General features: G+C 33.8%; 2 long non-coding RNA genes across 2 annotated transcripts; both read left to right on the top strand.

Moving 5' to 3' along the window:
* Window positions 1–335: 335 nt before the first annotated feature.
* Window positions 336–3,115, top strand: LOC134230982 (uncharacterized). Its single transcript, XR_009984473.1, has 3 exons — window positions 336–922; window positions 1,160–1,263; window positions 2,754–3,115. It is a non-coding gene; the product is annotated as an uncharacterized LOC134230982 (long non-coding RNA).
* Window positions 3,116–14,598: 11,483 nt separating this feature from the next.
* On the top strand, window positions 14,599–16,891 carry LOC134230981 (uncharacterized). Its single transcript, XR_009984472.1, has 3 exons — window positions 14,599–14,708; window positions 16,119–16,240; window positions 16,818–16,891. It is a non-coding gene; the product is annotated as an uncharacterized LOC134230981 (long non-coding RNA).
* The last annotated feature ends 6,589 nt before the right edge of the window (window positions 16,892–23,480 follow it).

A 23,480-nucleotide genomic window follows, 5' to 3' on the forward strand; every position in this document is an offset into this window, starting at 1 on the left:
GGCGAAAATTCGAAAAAAGTTATATTTAGCACATAGGTCACAATCAAGGTCACAAGGTCATTGATCTCGGTGTCAGTTGAAGGTGCCTAATTAGTGGAGTATGCATACCAAATATGAAGTCTCTATCTCTCACGGTTTTAAAGTTATGGCGAAAGTTCGAAAAAGCTATTTTTAGCATAAAGGTCACAGTCAAGGTCACTGACCTTGGTATCAGTTGAAAGTGCCTAATTAGTGGCGTATGCATACCAAATATGAAGTCTCTATCTCTCACCGTTCAGAAGTTATGGCGAAAGTTCCAAAAAGCTATTTTTAGCATAAAGGTCACAGTCATGGTCACAAGGTCATTGACCTTGGTGTCAGTTGAAAGTGCCTAATTAGTGGAGTATGCATACCAAATATGAAGTCTCTATCTCTCACTGTTCAGAAGTTATGGCGAAAGTTCGAAAAAGCTATTTTTAGCATAAAGGTCACAATCAAGGTCATAAGGTCATTGACCTTGGTGTCAGTTGAAAGTGTTTTTGTAGTGGAGTATCCATACCAAATATGAAGTCTCTAAGTCTGACAGTTCAAAAGTTATGGCGAAGGTTAAAGTTGACAACAGACAGACATACAGCTAAACAGACAGACAGGACAAAAACAATATGCGCCCCGAAAAAATTTGGGTGCATAAAAACTGTCTTGGAGTTCACAGCAGTTCTCTGTTTCTCCTGAATGTTATGTACAATTTGATCGGGATCGGAAGAATGTTTCAAAAAGTCGGGCTCAGTGATCAATTAATTTAAACAACAGACCGCCAAAATTTAACCTTGGCCTCCATGTTGCAACGTCTGCTCTGTCTAAAGGAAGAAGTTTGTTGACCAGACAGCCTGAGATCGTATTGCTGTATCAACCAAAAGATGCAGATACACGTATTTCATATGCGGTAGGTCAGTCATATTTTTTTTAACACGTGTGTCACTGTGATGATGAAAATAAATACTTTAGGCCTAGGACTGAGCTACCAGGCTACGTACGTTTCAGCCAATATGCCCATGATTCAAATCTTTCAATCAGCTCATAGAAATTTATTATGGTTAACCACAATTAAAGGTGTTAATTTTGGGGAGCCATGGGGTGTAATCTCTAGCAATGATTTACCATACATTTTTTTTTTTGGTAGTGTCTGTGCATGAGGAGGAGATTTCTGAAAAAGAATAAGTGCTTATTCAATTTACTGCGATTTTAACGGGCTTAAAGCTTGGTCCATGGATGGTTATGTTTGAGGTATATGTATTCTTTTTTAGGTCACCTGAGTCACTCAGGTGACCTATTGCTATCTGTTTTCGTCCGTCGTCGTACGTCGTTCGTCGTACGTCGTTCGTCGTCAATCGGTCGTAAACTTTTGAACATTTTCAGCTTCTTCTCTGCAACCACTGAACCAATTTCAACCAAATTTGGCACAAAGCATCTATGGGTGAAGGGGAACAAAAATTGTGAATTTCATGATCCCTGCCCCCCTGGGGCCTGGGGGGTGGGGCCAAAACCACTAAAATTAATGCAATCTTTAAAAATCTTCTTCTTTACACCTGGACATCAAGCAGTCAAACTGTATGCATGATTGTAATCAGCATTGAGTCCTTTACCAAAATTGTGAAATTCATGGCCCTGGGGTCAGGGGTACTTGTGCTAGGGCGGAGCTAAATAAGTATATAGTGAAAATGCATTATTTCTTTAAAAATCTTCTTCTCTGCTCCTGGGTATTAAATAAACTAACTAAGTACATAGTTATGATGAGCAAGAGTGCCTCTACCAAAATTGTGAATTTTATGGCCCCAGGGTCAGGGGTTCTGGTGTTAGGGCGGGGCTCTATTGATTATATAGTGAAAATACATTATTTCTTTGAAAATCCATTTCCCTGCTTCTGGGTATTAAATAAACTAACTAAGTACATAGTTATGATAAGCAAGAGTGCCTCTACCAAAATTGTGAATTTTATGGCCCCAGGGTCAGGGATTCTGGTGTTGGGGGGGGGCTGTATTGATTATACATGTATAGTGAAAAAACATTAAATCTTTGAATATTTTGTTCTTTGTTCCTAGGTTTTAAGCAAATGAACTACCTATATAGTTATGAGCAAGGGACCTAATCTTCAAGAATTGTAAATTTCAAGGCCCCAGGGTCAGTTGTACCATAGAGGGGGGGGGGCTGTACTTATATACTGAAAATGAATGAATTGTTTGAAATGTGCTCCTTGGTATTAATCAAATTTTTTTGAAAAGCAAGGATGCCTTTCCAAAAATTGTGCAATTTGTGGATCAAAGCGTAAGAGTCAAGGATTCCTGTGTGGTAGCGGCACTACTGATTATTGCTGAATATTACTGATTTGTTGAAATGCATTTTTTGTTCCCCTACCCTGCCTATGGGTATTAAGTAACCAAACTAAGGAACTGCTAAGTGTATAGTTATGATTACCAAATTGTAAATGCTATAGCATCTGGCTTAAAACAAATTCAATCACTGGAAAGTTGTTGAATAATGCTCAGGTGACCTATAAGGCCCATGGGCCTCTTGTTTACTTTTTTTATTGCTTGTTTAATTAAAAACAGTCAACTATGATTGTCATTATTATAAATAATATTTTAAACAAATTGATATTAAATTGAAGAACCCAAAATTGTGTTTATAAAAAGATTTTAAAAGGAATAAAAGCAATGAATTTAAATTTTATTAATATTGCACCATTATAATTTAAGTACTTTTTTTTTAATTGATAGGATTTGCCAATCTGACCGCAAGTGCTGCTGCAAGAAATTAAACATGCAGAGACCTTACAAATTACAAAGAAGTCTGAAGAAAATTTTTATTGGACAGATGGGTGTAAAGCACAGACCTGAGATATAAATTGAATTGTGAGAAATATGAATCAGGGATGCAGGTAGAAAATGGCAAATGTGATCCAGATTGATAAAAAATGTCTAAAATTTTTTCTTGTTTTGTAAATATTCAATGCTATGTCAATTGTTATTTTTTCCCCAATACCTAATAGTGTTGAACATTTCACTCCCACTTTTGCTTAAATAGAATGAATAAATTTCCATTTATTTAATATGAATATTAAAAAATGCCACATTTTTTCCATGATGAACTTCTGGCTTAAATAAGAGTTCCAGTTTTTTTTCCATACATGCTCCTATTTGTTTGTCAAAGATATAAGATCCAATACATTGCTCATGAACATAATGTGTAATTTTGTTCATTCATTTATATGTTTTTTTTCTCATAATGATATAATAAATTGTATATAATTTTGCACATTGTTGATGGTTTTGTAAATATTTATGTATGTATGCATCATGTGGCGGTTTTATTAGCCATTTTATAACCATGTGATTAACTCCGTATTTTCTCCAGATTTCCGTATTTCCGCATTTTATCAACCAAGTAAATACCTCCATATTTTGTATATATGGAAATGCGGAAATCTGGAGAGAATACGGAAAAAGAGTCCAAATACTCCCATCCACATTTTCTCCATATTTTGAATACGGAGAAAATCTGGAAATTTGAATCTACGAAAATCTGGAATGAATGCGGAAAATTAGTCCAAATACTCCCGTCCGCATTTTTTCCTTATTTTGAATAAGGAAAAAATGTGGAGATCTGAGGTGCGGGATGTAAAATTAGGATTTTTGTTCATGGTAGATACTTTTTTTAAAAGTCAGAAAATGTATTTACTTTTTACTAAGATTTTTATCAAAAATTTTTAAATTTATCTTCAATTTAAAAAAATAAAATAATTTCCCTCCCTCCTGTGTCTGAAACCCTGCAGGCGGCAATTCCAAACAATCAATTTTTTAATGATGGCCTAATTACTAGGATTTTCATATTTCTCAGATGTATTCCTCAATAATATGCTTATTTATTATCTTTATATCAGGTCAAGGATGATTTTTCTTGACAACACTGTTGTAGGAATGAAAATTGCCAATTTTACCGCACTTATGATATACTTTCACACTGTGACAGGATATCATTTTTATTTAATGAGTAAGTTACAGTACTTCACTCAGGTAAAAATGTAATAAATCTGAATATTTTCATTTCTATTTGTTTTATCTGAGATAATTAACTTTTTGAAAGTTAATCAGATTATGTTGATTTCTTGATAATTCTAAGTACTGGAATGTAAATTAGGCAAATTCATAGGTCAGGAGCTAAGGAGGCCAAATATGAATGTAAATCTTGTTCTGCTTTTTGTTTGACATCAGTGGGTGAGTACTATACTATACTATACAAAAAAGTCTTCAATATTAATAATGTTTTTACTGAGCAGCAATTAAAAAAATTATGTTGACCGCTGAGTGAGATGTTATACCTATATATATATATCATTGAGATGTTAGAAGGCTTACGTCACAGTGCAATAGGCAGGCACTAACTTAATTTCATTTGCATGCATTCATTGCGATGTTTAAAAGGGACAGTTCTGGGGTTTACATCATGGAAGACAGTACAAGATGCATGTATGTCAAAAAATATCAAAATAAAAGGTATAACAAAACTTCTATTGATCTTGTTCTCAGGCAAAATGAGTTTCAAACCAAACTGTGTGCCTTTTGCCTAACTACCTATGGCATCTCCTGCAAACAGTTTGGTTCTTGGGTCTGACAAAATCTACATGTTGTCCTCGAACCCAGTCAATGAATGTATATTTGTGAGCATGAATATCTCAATGTACATGCGCACTCATCACCGGAAGTCATTTTTTTCATCAAATCAACCATATATTATGTTAATATTTACATTAATACAAGTTTAGTAGCTTCACTAAAACTATATAAATTTTTGACAAACGGTACCTAATACACAAGTAAAACATGCGAACAAATATTTCAAAATGCATGTACCTGCCAAATACCTCTCTTAGTTTTGCTGCAGGACAAAAATGGCGTCAAAAATGTTCGAGTATTCACTACGAAATTTTTTTCCACAATAAGGCCATAAAGAGTGATAAATCGATGAATATACCAACTTCGATAAACTAACCTCATCCAGAAGAAATCTTCTTCTGTGCAAGATGTCTTGAAGAATGCAGTGAAAGCGCTGAGTAGATGCAATCGCAGAAGCAATGACAGTAGTGACCGATATTGACAAAAGGCAATCTCAATCTGACCTTGTAAAACAGATCACGTGATCAAAGTAAAATAGTCCCAGAGCGTAAAGAATTTGGAAAATCGTATTTATTGTGTCTTTAATTACTAATTATAATAAAATATATATATTGGAATTAGGACTTTGTGAAATAAAACTTTAAAAACGCGAAGAAAGGTGCACTACGCAATCTAATTCTTAAAAAAATCGAATCTACTATTCTCTAACCAGAGTTGTCTACCGCTACGCTCACTACACCTCTGTCAACGCTCGTTGTACAAGGTTTTTGTACAAGTTTTGAACGGAGAAAATTTGAAGTTAAAATAGTAATTAATTATTGTAATTATTGATATTGATGATAATTCATCATTTATTTCACCTTTAGTCCCTCTTACGACTAATATTTTAATTTAAAAATCCCTATAACATGTAACAAGTTGTGATTTTCATTCATTACTAAAAAAGAAAATTCAGTAAAACCACTTTTGAGAAGCATAAAACAAAGAATATCAGATCAATGCATACAAGAGGAATAAGCAAAGATTCATAATTCATCGAAACTAAAATTTTATCAAGTTGCTTTTAATAATTTCAAACGATGCGGATACACTGATATATTAAAAAAGAAAACAGACAGATCAATTATTAGCAGATTGAGACTTAGTGCTCATAACCTTGCAATAGAAAAAGGAAGACATTTTTCTATACCTACAGATAAAAGAATTTGTAATATATGTAACACAGGGGAAGTTGAAGATGAATTTCATTTTCTTTTCATCTGCCATAAATACAATAATCATAGGTTAACTTTTGAAAGGAATTTGATGATTTTTTTCCATGATAAAATATTAAATATGTCTAATACTCAAAAAGTTAAACTTTGCTTTAATAGCCATTGTCCAGAAGTACTGAAAATAACAAACTCATTTATTAAAAAATGTATTACATCTAGAAATGACTGCTTAACATAATTATTTTACAAATGATGTACAATTTAGCTATGATTATATATAGCCTTACATTCTATACCAGATTATTGTTTAAATATAATGAACAATTGATGATGTGCCTTTGCCAATTATTGTAATTGTGTTTGTGCCAATAAATATTTGTATTTGTATTTGTATAAGGTGCAACAAGTTAAAATAAATATTGTTTTCCGATAAGAAATATAATTACAAACGACTATAAATACAATTTTTTAATCCTTTACAATTTCTCCAAGAATCTTGTAAAACAAGCGTTGACAGAGGTGTATGTGGGAGCGTAGCGGGAACGACAAGTCTGGATAGAGAATGCTAATCTACCCCTCTCCCAACTTCAGTGCCCAATGCATAAATAACATTTTGATTTATGTCATTGTCATCTACAAAAAAATTATTTTTTTTATAGAGGACATGATGTATAGGCCTATGACAATACGCGAAACTTGACTTACCTAAAAAAAGCTGACAAGCAAAAGAAAGAAAACAGAAAAAGGAAAGTAGCCTAAACTCGAAAATTCTTTTTCGTGGGTGGTTAGATCGAGGCGAACTTTTTCCATTGTCTACTCCTTTCAGTACCAATTTTTTGACATTCAATACTACATTTCCCTGATATCAATTAATTACCGGTGGTATAGATCGAGTGTGTGTGGGGGGGGGGGGGGGCAGCCTTTTAATGAATATTTCAAATATTAAAAGCAGGGGCGTAGCAACAGCGGGGGCCAGGGGGGGCTTTTTTCCCAACCTTACTTATACTATAGGAAATGTTAATTGAAAGCCTGGTGGCCCCACCCACCCCACCCCACCCCCCGCCACTTTTAGTTATGTACGGAAAATGTAGTATTGGAATTGGTACTGAAAGTAGTTGACACTGAGAAAAAGTTAACCTACCCCCCCCCCCCCCACCCCCACCCCACACGAAATAGGATTTTCGACTTTGGGCAACTTTTTCCTTGCCGGAGGGGGAGGGGATTGCACCGCGGTCCTCAGTTTTTTTTAATTTATCTAAATTTAGCTTTTTTCCCTATGTTCATTGAAACCCAGGTTAATTGCACCCACTTCCTATCTTTTAGCGTGCGTAGTTAAATCATCAAAATCGAAGGAAATACAATGTAAATATGTACTAGAAGATAAATTCAGGAAAAAAAGATGAATAGAAATAAATATAAAATATCTTTGGGCCTAGGGTGTATATTCGCAGGGGGGGGGGGGGTCCTGTCCACAAGTTCCTGTGGATGGAAATTGTGGATGAAGCACCCTAGTACTTTCACACAGACTTCATGATGTAGTGGTGTACATTTTGAGGATCAGTCAAGACAAACCTGTAGAAGGACCGGGCCGTGCAAAGAGCTGTCAAAGTTATTGATAAATTGTTTATATAGGGAATAAGATGTCATTGCGAGCTCAGTTGACTGAACTTTAACTCTGGTCCGGATTCGGAAAACAACAACCTCATACAAATGTGTATTATGTGCTCAAATATTTCCAGGTGCCGATCCAGAAACTAAAATTAGGGGACGGAAAAAATAGGCAGGGGTCTGGGACCGCCTTGAGACCGGGCCAGAAGCTCCTGAATTTTAGAGATTTTTTTCCTTACAAATTCTACAATATTTTTCGGAACATTATTTTGTCAGAAGGGGCTGTATGAACTGTACATAACAATCAGAAATCCATTACCAAAATATTTGAATTTATTATAAAGTAAAAAATATTGATTTTATTTATATATTTTTACTTATCACACAATGTGATGATCCCCCTTTTTTATTTGCTTGTCATGTTTTTCCCCTTCTTTTTTTCAGGTAATACGACGTTTTTCTCCACTTTCAAAATCGATGCAACGTCACTTGGAGGATGGACCTTTTACTTTTTTTTCTTTATAAAATCCCGAAAATACCCGAGAAGGATTAGAACTATCTTATTATAAGATACCAAAGCTTTGCTGTTTTTGAGAACATTTCAAAGTCATTTCCTTATGTACCTCCATGGCATCTGATCCCCCTCCGATTCCATTTATACATGTGTACCTTTTATATAGATAGATTAACGTATAAGATGCATGTTTTCCCATCAAAATAGCTCACTTTATTGAGCCTGTGGCTCGGATGAAGCTGGCCCTTATTTCTGTCTCCTTATATGTAACACTTTTTTATTATCGAAGAAAAAAGGAACAGAATTTAAATATTCAATTAGTCTATTTATATGAGCAAAAGTTCAAAATGAATATAAGCATGATGAAAAAATGGAAATAATGGTATACTTCCCTTACTTATGCAGCAATATACAATCATCACCTGCATACGGGGTTTATTTCTCTCGGTTGATTCAGTAGGCAAGAGCATGTTCTATGTATGAACAATTTCTAAAACGAGGTAAATTATTGACAAACAAGTTGACGAAACAAGAATATTAGCAGCCTCGTTTAAAGTCATCATTTTTTAAGTTCTTTGGTCGATACAAATACCTTGTCAGCAAATAAAATTTATCATTAAGTCTAATGCTGACTGACGTTTTTCATACTAATTCTTATTAGATTATTTACCATAGGCGTCGGACCGGGGGGGCAAATTTTTTTTTCCCAAATAAATACTTTGTATAGGCATTGAACATTGCTTCGTAGGTTTAGCCCCCTTCCCCCTCTTTCCACAGACACGTCGAAGTATAGGTTTAAAAAAGGGGAATGTAGTGTTGTTTGGAAAAAAGTTTTTGGTACTGAAGTTCGATCTTACCTACCCCCCCCTCCCCCCCCCCCCCCAACCGAAATAGGATTTTCGTGTTTGTGTTATTGATATTTCCTTTTTTTTTCTTTGTGTTCATCCTCCCGACTTAGTTTGACTTTCAAAAGCGAAAAGTGCACCTATGTGTCCTTGTTCTCAAATCCTTCTATCTGTAATGATAAGTATTTAAAGTTCTTCAGGCACTGCATCGTCGCAAACCACGGCCATAATGTACGATCCTCTGACGTCGCGCACGGTGTTGGTGTCAAAAAGTCAATAATTACTATTACTGCGGCATTTGCGCTATTTCCATAATTTTAAAACAATTCACTATATGAAAACTATATATCATTCGGTCGGTAATTGTATACTAAATACATTTCAACAAAAATATTTATTAAAAAATTCCAATTATCAAATACATGTATATATATGAATTAGACTATTCAATCAAATACGTCAAAAACGCATGTAGATCGGTAACAGGAGCGTCGCACACGCAATAGCAAAATGTTGATAATTTCCGTAAAACAAACATTCAAACATAAAATTTAGCAGAAAAGTTCAAAATCTGATGTAAATGATGTAAAGTTTTACAACTGTGATATTGATTAATCCGAATGCTGTGAACGCGTTGTTCAAAATGCAAGACAGCGATATAGATAAGCGTTATCCGAAGAAATATGGAAGGAATATGAAATTTCATCGGTAACTTAAAAACATAATTTCAATAGCAAAATTAATTTTGAAAGGGCATGTCAATGATCCTTTTTGTGTGCAAGGGACTATATTTTTAAATCAGACTGATATTTTGTGTCGATATGTATGTTGGATTTCTGATATTAAGCCGATTTATTGTGTGGACATTGACTAAGCTGGTGTGTCACAAAGTTTGGAAAGTTCGTAAGATTTGTAAAATGGCAAATTTTTTAATACTGGTTGAAAAATTGATGTTGAAAATTATTATAAATTCTACAAAATGTTGCCATGTTATTAAGGAAAATATCTCTAGACAGAATTTTAACTTGCGGTGCCTTGAATTTTAATAACAATTGCCGTGTTACATGTATGTACTACATGTAGTTTTACGTCACATTTGAATTTGACGGCAAAAACGTCAAGTTTAAGGTGTTTCCACCCTCACAATTTTATAGGTTCAAAGTACAAAAACTGCATTTATTTTCATTAAATATACTTTAAATTTTCCAATTATTGCAAAAAATGTATAGGTCACCATATTATTTAAGATGCGAAACATAATTAAACAGAAGTGTATTTGAATATTAAAAAATCACTCTTTTTTGTAAACAGTATTTTGAAAATTATCTAAAAACTGGTTAAGGTATCCGACCCATATAAGGACCAAAATTTTTAACCTTAAATATCATTTGTTTGTGATATATCCTGATATTATCTTAAAGCAGTTTAGAGTAGAAAGGGATTTACCAAGAGAAATGTTCAAAAATATTATTACCTAAGTAGAAATTAATTATTGAAGATTGCATTGAAGTCTATGGAAGGAAGTAAGTTTTTTAAGATAAAAAAGATAAATACTTCAAATATCAAAAAATGCTGTGGTGGAAAGATTTATGTATTTGATAAATGGGAATAGAAAAACAATGAGAAATAATTTTTTTACCTGACAGATTTTTTTAAAATTAATTTTTATTGAGTAAAATCAAAGGGAGATAACTCGTCAAGGACAGGAAAAGGTCATAAATTAGGACATGTCCCACTCTTACATTCTGATACTAAAAGGTGAATATTAGTTCTAACTACACTGAGTATTAAGCCCATACATATCTATTATGCATACAATTCCATTGAATCTGAGGCTAATATGGATCGGATACCTTAAAATGCACAAATCTGATGCTGAATGTTCTAAAATACTTCCTACTTAAAAGATACTTTGAATTGTGAATATCAGGGAAACTATTTTACAGTAAAGCAAATTCCTGAATGAAGAGACAATAGACGAAGCTATTGCCCTTGTCAACATTTTTTAAAGATTGAATAATTGATTAAATATAGAAAATATGTTTTTTAAAATTCTTTAACTTAACAATATTTATCATTACATCTATTGTAAAGCATTCTTTAAAGAGACATTGTTCTATTAGGTATGAATTTAAACTAATTACAGTTTTTGCAAAACCTATGACATCATAGGAGGGTGGAATTACCTTAAATGCTACACTCCAGCAATGACCTACATTTAAAGAATTCATTTTTAGCTCACCTGAGCCGAAGGCTCAAGTGAGCTTTTCTGCTCAAAACTTGTCCGTTGTCTGTCGTTGTTGTCGTTGTCGTTGCTAACTTTTCACATTTTCATCTTCTTCTCAAGAACTACTGAGCCAATTTTAACCAAACTTGGCACAAAGTATCCTTGGGTGAAGGGGATTCAAGTTTGTTCAAATGAAGGGCCACGCCCTTTTCCAAGGGGAGATAATTATGAATTAGAGAAAAATGAATGGCATTAAAAAAATATTCTTCTCAATAACCACTGGGCCAGGAAAGATGAAACTCATGTGGAATCATCCTCAGGTAGTGTAGATTCAAGTTTGTTCAAATCATGACCCCTTGGGGTAGGGAGGGGCCAAATTGGCCGATCAAAATTTTACATAGGAAAATATTGGAAAAATCTTCTTTTCAAGAACCATTGAGACAGGAAAAATGAAACTCATGTAAAATCATTCTCATGTAGTGAAGATTCAAATTTGTTCAAATCATGACCCCCGGGGGTAGGGTGGGGCCAAAAAGGCCGTTCAAAGTTTTACATAGGAATATATTGGGAAAATCTTTAAAATTTTTCTTCTCAAGAACCACTGGGTTAGGAAAGATAAAATTCAAATGAGATGTGGAATCATCTCAGGTAGTGTAGATTTAAGTTTGTTCAAATCATGACCCCCGGGGAATGTAGGGGCCAAAATGGTCGATCAAATTTTTTCATAGGAATATATAGTTAAATCTTTAAAAATCTCCTTCTCAAGTACCTCAAAGCCATGATTAGTGATATTTATATGATATCATCCTCAGGTAGTGTAAATTCTAGTCTGTTCAAATCCTGACCTCCTGGGGCCCGTTTCATCAAAGGTCGTACGCCCAGTCGTAGCGCTACGCCGGTGTAAAGTCAGGACTAGCACGAAGAGTTGCGTTTCATTAAAGAGCGTATCGTTACACCTGACTAAATTTAGGGCAAAATTCAACGTCTACTCATGGGTAGGCGTAAGTTTGGGCGTAATGTTCAAATTAAGTAATTTAACTAATTTTAAAACAAGTAAGCGAATTCTAATGAAAAATTTTGGTTCTAAGCAGTCTCTTAAATACAAACATTGTATTATTTAACTATATATACTATGAAGAGGGGGGGGGGGGGGTCACAACCACTTAATTGAGGGCGTAGTTGATTGGAGTAATAAAATACTTAATTAAATCTTCTCAGAAGAAAAGATTGTCTTAATAGAAATTTCTTCGACCACCATGTCTTACGTTTTCGAAAGGCATTCACACACATTTGATTATTGTATAGTATGTATAAGGTATTGTAACTCGACTATACATATATAATTATATATTTACATGTATACCCCCGCCTGAAAAGCGGGAGGGTATATAGTAATCGTGTCCGTCCGTCCGTCTGTTACGCTTTGGGGTGCCATTGTCTTATTTTACTTTTTGGTCTGACTCATATTTTGGGTTTACCATAGCAAGACATGGATACTGCCGCTATATTCATATGGAGGCGGGAGATCCATTAAAATCGTGTCTTTTGAAAAAAAAAATCGCAAGAAATATATTTTTTGAAAAAAAAATCGGTCTCAAAGACATAGTCATCCTCTTTCTGGTAATTTTCTACATTTAACTTAAAGAAAAAATAATTTACCTTAAAACCATGCAGATAGGTTTTTTTTTATCAGGTTCGAAGAGTTCATTTTTATTTACTGTCCACAAGCGTGGATTTCGAAAGGATCGAAGAGAGGGTTCAGAACTTCCCGAATTTGCAGATTAATTAACATTAAATGTAGTTAAGGGCGAAGGTAATTATTCTTCTATGTATATGTGTATCTGAGACAAGTGAATTCCCTGAGAATCAAAGACGAAACCCGCGGATAGGGGTCTCATAGACAATAAGAAATTTTTAAATTGGGGAAAATATTATTACTTTTATTATATCGATGTAAAACGGTCATAATTACACAGTTAAGTTCAAGAAATGATTTATTCCTCAATTTTTTTTTCAGACAAACATTGATGCAGAAGACATCTTTATTTTTCATGATTTCGTCCCAAAGAGTATAACAGTGGGACGGACAACTTCGGAATGGACATTTTTCCGAACTTGCGCACCCTTTTCCTTTAAAGCTATCATCTTAGGTTTTTTTTTAAATGGTGGGGTTTTTATAATCAAATTGATTTATGAAAAAAAAAATTCAACATTTTCTGCTAGTTTTTGAGATATTTGAGTTCAAAAACAAAAATCCCATGGGGAAACATGAACTTAAAAATACCCCACAAAAAACCCCACAAAAACCCCATGGGGTTTATTTTTCACCCCATGGGGTTAAATAACCCATATTATTTTTCGTGGGGTTTTTTAACCCACGTCTCACTAAAAATAAAATGTGGGGTTTATTATCCCATAATTTTTTATGTGGGGTAAAAAAACCCATATTATTTCTCTTAATGCTTGTAATTATATAAAGTACAATACATGTACATTTTTATCAACTTTGTAACAATTTAATTAATTAATTTTTTTTTTCAAATTCATTGATATACAGTACCTGGCCATAAGTGAGTCATAATTTTATTTTTACACTATATATTTCATTGAAAAACCTATTTTCATAAAAACTTGTTGTGGAGTCAATTTTAGCTCAATTTTCATGATTTTTTCACTGAAACATGCAGAATTATTCAAATTTTCTTATCTTAAATGATAAACAAAATGATACTTAAACTATTGAGAATAAATCATAAAATATTGTCATGACAAAATTTTCTAACCTCAAATTACTATGATTTCTTAACAAATTGAAGTCTTAAAATTTTTGTTTTGCACTTGACCTGTGATTTCACGGTAATGCATAAAGATAAAACAATTTTGAAATAATGTGAAGAAACTACAACAAATTCTGCATTTTATGGTGTTTTAGACATTAAAAAGAAACAATAAATGACACTGCAAGAATATTTTAGAAAAATGTGTTTCCTAATGAAATATATAGTGGAAAAATAAAATTATGACTCACTTATGGCCAAGTACTGTACATTTATCACAGCATATGTAAATTAGACATGGCATAAGCATGATAAGAAGGGAATTAAATTATATTTTTTTGACTGACACGTAAGTGAAAAAGTAAACAAATACGGATTAAAAGTTTGAAAGTTAATCTAATATTCCAAGTGGGGGAGAGAAATGAATATAAAAAAAGACATTGGAGTGGACCGGCAATTTCATCAGAAAAACAATGTAAAAAATAACGTGACTTTGTTTACGCTAGCGTAGCTCACAGGTTATTGTTTTCACTATTTTACTGATAAAACTGCCGACTCCTCAGTCCTGTGACCTGTTATTGAACACTGTTGATCGTGAATCACATAGTAATGATAGTTGTTCTACTTACATGGAGTTTAGTTTGAGCTCTGCTGTTTGTAGCATAATGGACTTGATTCAAACAAAGACAAAAACTTCTCTACTTTTCAAAGAATGTTTTTGAAATTGATTGAAAGAGACCAAATCAAATCATGACTTGTGATACTTCTAATGGAAAAAGAGCACCAAAGACCCAGATTTTGACATCATTTCCTGGTTGAACAAGATGAAGCAGAGTAATAAATGGGTAGGCTTTACCTGATTGGCTGAATTGAGGTATGTAAATATTTTCATTTTAAAGTAAAAATATTAATGTTTGAAATAAATGATGGAATGTGGGAATATTACAAAAATTCTAGAAATACCAGGGGAGATTGTAGGAGTGGGGATTGATATTTTTGGCAGGGTGTCATTTACTGCCGATCTCTGTAAGTTCTAAATAACTACAAATTTGACCTATAAACGCCGCGGAACGGTATATTTTTTTTCGTGTTTTTAGTAAGTGCTTAGAATGAACTTTCAAATAATACCAGTGATTTGTTTGAACGGGAATTAGTAAATTACTTGGAGGGCAAAAGGTTTGTATAGAGTTCTATGGGAAATTAATTGGTACTCTTTTCCCTATAGAGACCCCATTTTTTAATAAGTAAAGTGAAGTGAAAGTCATGAAAAGTTATTTTTAGCAATTTATTTGAATATTGAAGACATTTCGAGAGAAAAATTAGCAAAAATTTGAATTATTTATCTGTGGAATTAGGGTTAGAGGTGATTTTAGGTCTTTTGTAGAGATTGGGGGGGGGGGGGGGGGTTACAGAGGATGGAAATTGGTAAAACAATGTGTAGTTGACTTGGCCATAGGAGAAAGGTAAATTAAGAAAATGTATCAGATTGATCTTATAATAAATGTTTGTATATATTCATAAATTTATGTATGTATTTTACATGTACATGTAATTGTGTATTTATATGATTTGCTAAATATGTGTACTTTTGGAAGTGTAGGATGGTGGCCTGGTGTTAATTTTTGCTTAGTTTCTTATACGTCTGCACGTTTGGTATCTTTTCGAATAATTTATTCGGCCCTTAAAAGTGCGTTTCGTGGTGTTCATGTGAAAGGAGGTCATTTTCTGTCTTGATGTATCATGTCGGTAGTGTATGTGATCCTCTGGATTGCCTCCCTTTGACTGCGAGGGGATCAGTTTGTAGTTTGGTTGTTTCTATATTGTAGCTACACAAAGGTATGTGTTTTCCCTCTTTTTGCTCTTTGTAGTTCCATCAGGGTGACTCTCTGCAACTCATTTTCTACTGCTTTCCAGTTTTTGTACTTAGAGTTACTTCCCTTAGACTAGCTAACCAAATATGTAGAATTTCAACATGATATAATCTTAATTATTGTGACCTTAGGCTTCTGATTTTGTTTTCTTGAATTATTGGAATGGCATTACTGCATGTATCACATTTGACTTTTCTAATATTTACATGTAATTACATGTAAAATTGTAAAACATGTATTCCACCCTTGACGGATCCATTTTTTAAACATTCGGCCATGTAGAAGATATGTAATTTGGTAATTTTTCAGAAAACTTGAAAAATATTGCTGTTTTCTTTATGATTTATGCTTAATTTGACTAACTTTATTGATTTATTTTCATTTAAAGACTATAGAGGACTTTCATATTTCAGCTTCCTGGACCCGGGAGAGCTTGGTATCTGATCGGCGGGGGGCATTTTCTCTATATAAGAAGAAGATGGAGACTCGCTACCCACCCGATATATTTTGTCGGACAGATTTCTGTACATTGCAGGTAAATTTTTCATTTATTAACTTTTCAGCCTCTTATTGTGGTGTACATTTTGGGCTTTTAAGTCAATTATTGCATTTCTTAATTTTTTACAAATTAATCTGAATTCCCCTTTTTAAAGCATGAAATTCAATAATGTAGATGATGGTTGTACTGTATAAGACTATCAGACACTGCACTTTGATTTGTTATCAAAAGTATTAATTTTCTCTTGTCTGAATTAATTGTAAACAAATATAATAGGGGGCACCTGCTATTTCTCTTAAGTGTCTTTCACTGGGGGGTGGGGAAACTTTTTTGTATATACTTAAGCAACAGGAGGGGTTAGATAAGAATCATTTAGTATATCAGAGTCTCAAACAATTTACTTTTCATAAGCATAAGAAAATTTCTATATCAGTCTTTTTAAAACCTTTTAATTTTGCTTAATTAATTATGATTTATCAAATTTTGGACCTTTTTCTTTATTCTGGGTAGATTCCACCCCTATGAAAAAATTGACACAATTATGACTTTATATCATTTTATTAACATCAAAAAACAAAATCATGTTATTTTATAAATATTTTATTCATTACAGTGACAACTGTATCCAGATTTCATCACAGGAATGAAAGTTTTTCACTCTTTGGAAAAGCACCTGCAGCAGGGAGGATGGACATTCATTAAGATGGCCACAGATTCCAAGACACTGAAGTGACAGGCCTCAAATTTCATACATGTATATTGGTAAGTATAAGGTCTTTGAAAATTACAAAATTGACTAATTCTTCAGAATGTATCAAGGTACTATATAACAACAAACCAAAGCCTCGAAAGTCTATTGCAGACACTTAAGACTTGATTTAACCAAGGTTTCCCTTGAAGTACCTACACGATTGACTTCTGTTCTGGCGATCTTCTCTCATCGGCCGTTCACAACAGACTCTCTCATCAACCCGATTGTCTCCGTATTTATATACACAATCCAGGTCACATGACCTACAGTACCCCCATCGTTATTCTTTACAGGATACACGATACGATAGGATACACGCACGATACGATAGGATACACGCACGATACGATAGGATACACGCACGATAGGACAGGATACACGCACGATAGGATAAACGCAAACACGATAAACGCAAAACACGATACACGCAAAACACGATAGACCTGATAAACGATCTTCACGATAGGATAAACGCAAAACCTGATAGGATTGTTTCAAAATGCGGAACGTTTTCTGACAAGACGAAAAGATTATTTTGTTTAGTTACTACATTATTTTAATTTATGTACTTGCAAAGCTTCAAATCTAAATTATAAATGTACATTTAATTATTATAATTTTAAAAAATTGAGATCACCGGTAATTTTACAAAAGTTGTGTCTTTATATATATATTTTTGACAATGATTAAATGGATTATTTTGAAATGGAGACTGTATTTTTTTTTATTTTCTACTCAAGGTTTTTGATTTACGACTATTTGTGTAAATGTTGAAATTCTCATCTTAAGGTTGAACTATGACTCCTTTAATTATGGATATTTTAACATACATGTAATTGTTGCACAAAAATCCCTTACATAATTATGTGCCGTTTCTCACGAGTACTGTTATAAATTAATGAAACTCTATAAATAGATTTATTATTTATGAAAAAATAAATATACGCATTTATACCTATTAAATTTATCTACAAATACTGAATTATTTCACGGAAGAAATATATGCAAAAAATTTAATATTTGTATTTAATGTCTTAAGCTTACAATATGCGGTGTATCCAAAAATCGCAATTAGATATTAAAATATTAGGGGAAAAATACATGTAGAAGACCGGCTGAAAGACAAGTCCAAAGAAATCAGCTTTAAAGAACTATATAATTCAAGAAAATTAATTTCCTGAGTAGAAATCTAAATAACTGTTAATATAATGGCGCTCTGCATTAATACATTAAACTGTGTCAACAGAATATGAATCTGCTACAACTGCTCATGTACATGTACGTTTACGCTAAGCTCTAATTTATGTACATGTAAACGTTTATACATGTATATCAGATAATTAAAACCTCGTATTAATTAACGAACATTGAATTTTTTTCTTTACAATAGAAAACACAAAAATTTAGAAACAAATATTAAAAGGGTGAAATGCGACTTTTCCGACTTAATAATTATAAATCATTGCTACTATATAAACTTTGTGTGTACTGTTTCTAATGCAAATGAATTATTAAATCCGGTAATCTCATATACGGCGTATTCAAAGGGCGCGATGTTGAAAGTCCGTAACCAATTTAAAATTAGATAAACATGATTTAACCAGGTACGTGTAGCCAAAAATAATATTGACTTCTTAAATAAAGATATATACGTACGGAATGAAATCGATTACAGTAATATTATAAATTGATTCGGTGCAGTACATTTGCTCGTCTTGCATGGTCACGGCGGACTCAGACTTCTTTTTTTTATTATAGTAAAATACCGTAGAAAAAAATAATGCGAGCTAGTTTTCGTATTTCAAATTGTTAGAATTATTTCAAACTTTTCCACGATCAAAGAAATTGTTTCCTAGAATTAATTCTGTCTGTAACCCGATGAAAACCCGGGTATCCAAAAGAAAAACCGATGATTTGAAAGTTCATGTTCCATAAGTGCAGTATTTTTTTTTTTTTAAATTTCATTAAAAGACTTATTTACATAAAGTTATGGAAACATCGTACAGATAAAATAAATCAGCGGATTGAGTTAAGGGACTTTGTTTCATTAAATTGATTTATGTGATTTTTTATTTAAATTCAAGCAAGGAAATTATTTTTCAAATCCATAAATTGTACAATTATTTAATTGATTTAGAAAAAAAAAATCTGTTATGAGTGTACATGTAGTTCACGCAAGGTGTGAACACAATCCCGAAAATAGATACTGTTTGACGCAAGGTGAAAGAGCAGTTCAGGTATGTTGACGGTGAATACAAACGGGCCGAGCTATCATTTAGGGGGCTAGGGGAGAAGGGGAAGGGGTGTTGACCGCACAGGAAGGCAGTGTGCTGATTAGATAGGTACACATACGTGCCAGCTTTATGGTAAGGAAAGCTCTTCGATTTAACACACAGGTGCATTATATTTTAGTATATTTCCACGCCAAAAAGGTAAGCTGTTCAAAGACATCATGTTTTTTTTCCTGTTTATTACTTTTAGAATTTCTAATGCCAGATAAAATTAATGTAAAACTTCTATTTTATGGTTACTGCCATGCATGGTGTGATACTAGTAAATCGGGTAGGGCATTTTCATGCATTACATTTTATAATTTTGATATAATTCTTTTTTTAAATTTAGACATTTTAAGAAATTTATCTAATTGGATAGTGATAAAAATAAATTGAAAAAATTGTACCTATACGGAGAAAATCTAAATCTGAGTTAAAGTTATCTGGATCAATGTCTTAAATGTTTGGTTAATATTTTTTTAAAATCAAGATTTTAAATATTTTTTTTAAATCAAGATTTTAAATAATTGTGCATACATGTACATGAAGATCAGAGGCGAAAACACATTCCTAAAATATTACCAGATGATTGATCGGGAGAAAAAATGAATAATGTATTTTAAAAGAAACATATAAATCCTCTGCTAATAATTATTAAAATTGTCCGTGACTTACCGAAAATCATCCTCTAGTGACTAAATTTCATGAATTAAAAAAAACAACAGAGAATCGATTATTTCATTTTCAAAAATAATTTTGATTCTTTTCTTGTCTATGATATGATTATTTTCTTAATCTAACTTATTATTAATTGTTTAATTTATTAATTATATTATTTATAAATTTATTCTTTTCCTTCCACGCTTTAAAATTTCTTTTAATGATAAAAAACTAAGGAATTAAACTATATTTTCTCTTTCTTGGTTAAAATAATCTTATTTTGGTTAACAAAACGAAAAAGAAACTCGGAATACCTCGGTAGTTTCTTCCTGTAGTAAAGATAAAAAGCGAGGGTTTCCGAATGTACACGATAAACGCAAAACACGATACACGATAGAACCTGATAAAAGATCTACACGATAAACGCAAAACACGATAAACGGAAAACACGATAGAAAACGCAAAACACGATAAACGGAAAACACGATACGATAGGATACAATAGGATACACGCACGATACGATAGGATTCACGCACGATACGATAGGATACACGCACGATAGGACACGATAGAATTGTAAAGAATATCGATGCGGGTACTGTACGGAGAACCGAAGGGGACAAAGAGACAGGAAGTCATCACATTGCCACTACCGAGAAACGAAGGGTTTACTTGATCTCGATTACAGTTTCGCTTCATTACCCACGCCTTCCAGGAAATGCGTCTCGCATTCCTCTTAAATCATGAAGAACAAAACTTGAAATATCATTTACACCGTATATGTTTTTTAAGGGTTTTCTAAGAACAAGCAAAATCACTTAAAATCTGGCAATCAATTATTTACAATATGTACAATTACAAGTCGCATGCTCTAAATATTGTAATCTACAACAAAATCATCATGCCAAGCAGGTAAGCGTCTCGTGCGCTTTGGCCTGTTGTTGAAATCAGCGCTTGTATTTGAATTCTCTTCATTACTTGCAGCAAACTGCTCATTAGTGTCAACTTCAGGTAAGTTTTCTGTTTCGTTCAGGATCTCTTGCTCATCCTCAGAAAACATTTCCTCTTCACCTCTTAATATCTGAGATCTACACTTGCGCATGCGATCGCAATGAATACTGTAAAAATGGTTATTTACGCGTGGGGGGAAATTTACACTACTTACGCGGTAAGCTAGAAACCGCGGAAAATACCCCCGCGCGTATGGTCACAAAATTTCAATCTTCTGGAATAATTCTAGATTATTACTTATACTGTTAGACGGGTTGAACCAGTCGTATATTTATCGTGGTACTGAATGCACTTGAATAGATAGATATATGACAAACTGTTATGAAAACGTAACTGTTTATTATGTTACTTTTGCGATGAAAAACGCATCTTCATATTTAGTATTTTAAAGCAACGTCACGCAATTAAAGTTTCATAACATCTATACTCATTTTCATTTCCTTTGTATATTCGTTTATAGTTTTCTTAATTTCGAATGATTAGTCCAAAATGTTACAGAAACTCACAGTCACTACTAACATACCTATTTAATAAACTGTCAAAACTCGACACGCAGATACAGGTATTACAAACGGATCACACTTTGAAATTTGAGCTTGCGTAAATAATTTCAACAAAGCTTACACCAGTTGTTCACACTTCACCGAATTTTACTGTACACATCGACGTTATATTTACAATCCAACTGTATAAATTCTTATTGATTAGTTTGTTTGTAATTATTTAAATTTATTTATCTTATCATTTTCAAAGGGGAACAACCCGATGTCAGTTACGATATCGATGGCCGCGTAATTTTTTTCTCGGTAACTTGTGCGACCGCGTATATTATACCCACGCGTAATGTTTGGCAGTCCCAAACGCGTATTAAACAACCAGTGTAAATAACCACTTTTACAGTAACACTGCTTTTGCCTCTATATCCACATGCTACCGTGTAAAGAAAATCGGATAATTTCTTCTCAACTGTGAAGGGACCTCTCCAAAATGATGTAAGTTTTGGAGAGCAGCCACTTTTCCTTGTTGGAAAATACACAAAGACTTTTTCTCCGGGTTCAAACGAAGACCATGCAACCTTTGTATCATGGTATCTCCTCTGGCGAAGCATTTCTCTTTCAGTATGCTCTCTAACGATTCTATGCGCAGTTTCCAAACGTTCACGCAGAATCCAAACCCACCGATTCGATGGTATATCTTTGATATCAGGCGGCATCTCGTACATCAGGTCCAATGGAGTGGTTGCTTCACGCCCTAGCATCAGCATGTTTGGAGAAAAGTTTGTTGTCTCATGCGCCGTTGACCTGTAGGCCATCAATATGTAAGGGAGGTAAAGATCCCAATCACGGACATAGGTACTAAGCATGGAGAGCAATGTCCGGTTAAATCGTTCTACCATCCCATCTGATTAAGGATGGTAGGGAGTGGTACGAGTTTTCTTGATCCCTAGTAACCGACACATTTCCGCAAACAATTTGCTCTCGTATTGGCGACCTTGATCCGAATGTATTACTGAAGGTACACCAAATCTAGCAATAACTTCATCCATTATTGTGCGTACTACAGTTTCTGCTTCCATATCTGGTAGAGCGAATGCCTCTGTCCACTTCGTGAAGTAATCGGACACTACCAGTATATGGCGATTTCCTCTGTCTGTTTCTGGCAACTCGCACAATATATCAGTCGCAATTCTCTCCATTGGAGTACCAGATCCAAAAACTTGCATAGGAGCTCTTTGCTTAGGATTTGGATTCTTTCGCTTAGTACACTTTTCACAACCCAATACATATTGATGAACGTCTTTTTGAAGACCTGGCCAGTAATATTTTTGCCGTATTTTGGCCAATGTTTTGGTCACACCTAAGTGTCCTGCTGTATGATTGTCATGGCACATTTTCAGTACTTTCCTACGCTCTTCATCTGGTATGATAGCCTGGTAAATTTCTTGCCCCGAGGGGAGCAGTACCCACTTTCTCACCATCAGTCCCTCTTCAATGCATAAACGATCAAACTGATTCCAAAGGGATTTTACCACAAATCCTTGCTGAGCTACATTTGAAAGAGATGGTCTCTTACCCTTCTCTAACCAAGAACGCACCAACTGAATGTCTTTGTTCTCCGATTGTGCCTCTTTTAAAGAAAGATCACTTTCTTCGATTGGACATAGTCTTGTGCTCACAGCGCGCACTTCGTGTTCTTTTACCGATTCTTCATAAAATCCACACTAATAACAAGGTATCCTGCTGAGAGCGTCAGCGTTTCCGTGTTTACGACCAGGCCTGTGTTCAATCTTGAAATCGTAAGTACTTATCACTTCTAGCCACCTCGCCATCTGACCTTCTGGGTTCTTAAATCGTAAAAGCCACTTCAGTGAACCGTGGTCTGTTCTGACAAAAAAAAATGAGACCCATAAAGGTAGTGACGAAAATATTTCATAAAATGAACAACAGCCAGCAGCTCTCTCCTCGTAACACAACATCGCCTTTCTGCTTTCGTCAATGTTCTACTGGCATACGCTATCACGCGCTCTTTATCATCTATTATCTGTGATAGCACAGCGCCTATTGACGTTCCACTTGCATC

The sequence above is a fragment of the Saccostrea cucullata genome, unplaced genomic scaffold (genome assembly GCF_032062105.1).
Source record: "Saccostrea cucullata isolate Sc308-1 unplaced genomic scaffold, CSIRO_AGI_Scuc_v1 ctg8897, whole genome shotgun sequence".
NCBI lineage: Eukaryota > Metazoa > Mollusca > Bivalvia > Ostreida > Ostreidae > Saccostrea > Saccostrea cuccullata.